General features: G+C 51.3%; 2 non-coding genes across 2 annotated transcripts; one reads left to right on the top strand and one right to left on the bottom strand.

Annotated features, from left to right (window-relative positions):
• Window positions 1-499: 499 nt before the first annotated feature.
• Window positions 500-571, bottom strand: TRNAA-UGC (transfer RNA alanine (anticodon UGC)). The gene has a single exon. It is a non-coding gene; the product is annotated as a tRNA-Ala (tRNA).
• A 1,042-nt stretch (window positions 572-1,613) lies between these two features.
• On the top strand, window positions 1,614-1,685 carry TRNAA-CGC (transfer RNA alanine (anticodon CGC)). Its single transcript has one exon. It is a non-coding gene; the product is annotated as a tRNA-Ala (tRNA).
• Window positions 1,686-4,248: the final 2,563 nt, after the last annotated feature.

Here is a 4,248-nt window from a genome sequence, read left to right on the forward strand (position 1 = left end):
AAACCCCGCGCGTATTGCCTTACCGACCTTAATTTTGGAGACTTTCAGAAGTTCGAAACCGGCGGCGGCGGCGGCGCGGATGGCGCGCAGCGCACGAACACAGACAGCCGGGGGGGGGGGGGGTCTCTCCTGCCCCGCATCCACACGGGTCGCGAACTCCTCGCTCTACACGCCTCGCTCTCTCGCGCGTTCCACCGCCCTCCTATATATATGGAGATGATGAAGCGCTTACCGCAGCCAATGTACCGCGTACACCTGTGCTCACTCAAGCTACAAATAACCGCGCCGGCCCAGTTCTACGTTCGGCCGCACGGCGTGCTAATGGCCCTCTTCATGCCTGATGTAATTGACCAGCACACACCACTACTACGACAAAAAAACTCCTAAGAATATGCGCAATTTTAAATCCGTAGAAATACATACACACGCACAATGCACGGTAAGCGCAAAGCAAAGCAGTTGTTGAAGTAACGTTGTTGAAATAAATAAAAAGATCCTGTGGAGATGCCGGGGATTGAACCCGGGGCCTCATACATGCAAAGCATGCGCTCTACCACTGAGCTACATCCCCCGCCACGTGCAGACTCGCGGCGCGTTCCTATATCAATACACACGAGCCGATAACTACCACGCTTGGCACACGCTGATCAATGTAAAGTCGATCAACGAAAGATTAATTTAAGTATGAAATTAATAACGATGGGACACACACTCCGCTTCGAGATGCGATCTGAGACGAACCGGGCGCCGTTTTATATAAGCGAACGTAATTGAACAAACTTATAATTCGTCAATAACACTCTTCGTGGGTATAATAGAGGTGTTTTGGGTTAGATCGCGAAAATATACAGTATACATGTGTCGTTAAACCCACCACCACCCGACACAGACCACGGCAATTCGTCACTGGTACAGCACTAACCGGTGTGTTGGAGAGCCAAGCCACAACATTTACAATCTGAGTACGACGTTTCGCTAGCAGTTATAGCTAGCTTCATCAGGCGACCAATATATATACAACAGCCGACGTTTCGGGCAATGACCCCTCTTCATAGCACGTGATTCGAGAGGCCAGTCCTCGAGAGTGGGTAAGTAGAGTTAGGGGACTGCAACACTTCTTTAGACCTTTGGGTGCCTGATGAGAATTACATTTTTTATACTTTGCAAACTCGCGAGCGGTGTGTGTACATTCAAAGGTAACGTGTGTTGTTCTAGTCACGAATCGCCGTGTTGGGTGGTGGCGGGTTTAACGACACATTTATAATCACGCGATCTAACCCTAACAAAACCACCCCCCCCCCCCCCTACATTATGAACGACAACAATATTTTGATTTAAAGCTTTCGTGACTGCAGGGATTCATATTCTTGGTTCTTTCGGTAAATCACGTAGAAGGGAAATAATACAAATAAAACGATACAATTCTCACGATTTTAAAAATTATTGCTGTGCTTTTCACACCTGATGATGATTGTTTGTGTTGCAATCGAAACGTCGTGAGAATTGTATTGTTTTAGTATTATTATTGAGAACAATCTTCTCAACAAACTGAATGGTTAAGCGGGCGGGGTCTCGCCTTCATTTGGCTCCGCAGCGCCGCCAGTCCCCGTGCTGGGGATGTAGCTCAGTGGTAGAGCGCACGCTTCGCATGTGTGAGGCCCCGGGTTCAATCCCCGGCATCTCCACGCCTCACTTTTATTTTATTTTTTATTTTATTTTTTATTTAAATGCACATACTGGTTTTTTTTCACTTTCTTCGCTGCATGTGCCACGAGAGGCGCTCGACTCGACAAAGGAAGGGGTTCACTTCCTAAAGCGTAACCAACCAACACGTGTTTTATTTCAAACACAGCAACTGTGCAGCAAATGCTCGTTTGGCTCATAATCCAGCATTAACACCATGACCTAAACGTCACCAGGATGGCGACGATCACCGTTTCTCTTATTGCGCATGGCGACAAGCGAGATGGCTCAAGGAGCCAGATGCGAATGCCGAGGTCTGCTCGCCACGACCAAGAGGGAGGGTTTGAGCACTTCATTTCGATTCGCTCTTCCTCCTCCTGCTTCCTTGAACGCAGACCGCAGTGGGTTCACTGCGCGCTCCGTAGTGTGGGGGTGGGGAGGGGGCGGCTTCATGGCCACAATCGCGCTCACTATGGCTTGTGGCTTTCATTCCCAGCTCAATCACAGATATTCATAGTCCCTGCGAATAAAATACGCCGTGCACGGACTGCACCCGAACTCAGTGGCTAAGCAGGTTTCAGCTTGGAGAGTCCTACGTGTTGGGCAGCAGCAGAGGGCAGTGCAGCACGGAGAGTTGTACCGTACTTATATGCTCCCTACAAGTATTATTGGGCTCGAGGTCATCGACGAATCCGCGAACGACTCTCACCACGCGCCAACCGTGAAGTCGACATCCGACACTCGTAGGGGACGAGTTGGGTACTGCAACCCCAATCAACCACCCCCGCCGGCTCCATCCACACCCAGCTTGCAAACGACGATGGTAACAAACCCCATCAGATGGCTAAAACCTTCAATCTTAGAGGTCAGGAGGCATTCATCCAGCAGTGGATGGACCGTAGCTGATGATAACGATCATGATACATGTTCACGCCACCGACACTACATGAGTGAATGATTTTTGGGATCAACCGTTGACTGTGAGATCTGGCAGGAGGAAGGAAGCGATGGGGACATGTGGTGGTTGCGGTCACCTATTTATCCTGAACTTGACTTTCTACCCAGACACCCCGGGGGGGGGGGGGGGGGGGCACATGAGTGGCAACATTCGATTAAGCACGCAAACTCTGTAACGGTTTCGACGATCTGGGTCTCATCAGCAGACTCCAAGCTCGAGGTGAGATGAACCCATTGGACCCACCCCCCTCCACTCTGCCACTGCCTAGGGGCTATTGGCGTCCTCTGTTCGCCTCTGCAAGGGAGCTGCGGATCTACGTCGTCGTGACACCGGTGCGAGAGAAGTTCAACACTCATGCATGCAGTGGGGAGGTCAGGCGTTCGTGACCAACACAACGCCCTTGAGTCGTCTTCAGCATTAATCACCGCCGTCGTCAGTTCCACGACTCTTTAAGAAGGGGGTAGGGGGGGGGGCTCATTTGGCAGAAAACACCTTCATGCCCCGGGGCGGGAGATTATGTATAAACTACATATCCCTGCTTGTGTCACCGCCAGCTGCAGGCTTTCACTTTTGAGCGCTTAAAGCAATTCAAGTGTCTTTAATAATTAGTCGTGCAATTAGCGCGCTCGGCCTTTGGTACGCTCCGCGCGCGGGCAGTGATTGGAGGAGGCTGTCGCAGCCCATGGGAGAAGAGAGAGAGCCTCGGGGAGCGCTCCTGCAGGACACGTGGCAGGAGGAGGCATCAGCAGAGTTCACTTTGCGCCCACCGCCCCACCTCCCCCAGTGCGCCTGCACGTTTACCTGGGCAGGCGGCACAATCGTCGCCTACCAATGATGCGATGCACCTCCGATTAGCCCGGTCGGCTACGTACGATGCGAACGAAGTTCAACATGCACACGATGGCCAGGAATTGATCACAGCGGGAGCTGTCCGTGGCTGAGCTCCTGAACATAATTGGGAATTCGGGGGAGAGGGGGGGGGGGTGTTGAGGACCCCGCCAGAAAACTATTCCAAGATAAATTAATCCCGACCGATGATCGAATAACCCCGGGAGGATTCCGCTCCATCTCGTCTCGTCAGATCTTGGAAACTAAGCCGGATTGAGCCTGAATAGTGTTCGGATGGGTGACTATCATGCATAACAGGTTGTCATAGGCTGCTGCGGGCTTACGTTGGGTACATCAGATGGCCGTGCTGCAAGATTGTATGCTTCGCATCTTCACCAACTAGCACTGACTGGGAATTTCTGTCACGCTAATCCGGCAGTGGTTGATCATGCGATTCTCATCCTGTGACGGTGACCAAAAGCAAAATTAGCACGGACCTTTAAACGCTCCAAAGTGGTCAACTATCTTCAGTTTTAAAGAGTACACGGTTACTTAAATTCCATTCTAAAGCTAACGAGGCGCACATTGGTATCGTCGCCGCAAGCTTTCGCAAAATCACCCAGGCAGACTCGTGCGCTCAATCCACACCCTGCTCATGCTGCCTTTGTCTTCATTTCCAGTGAGGGGGTCATCGCCACATCCTGGAAGCGAGTGGTTTTGTTGTTGTTCTTCTTCCCTTCTTTCAGGAAACCGCGAGTTCAGCATCCAGAAAGCGATTG

This window comes from Lethenteron reissneri, chromosome 20, assembly GCF_015708825.2.
Source record: "Lethenteron reissneri isolate LAM-NWPU_2019-01 chromosome 20, ASM1570882v1, whole genome shotgun sequence".
NCBI lineage: Eukaryota > Metazoa > Chordata > Hyperoartia > Petromyzontiformes > Petromyzontidae > Lethenteron > Lethenteron reissneri.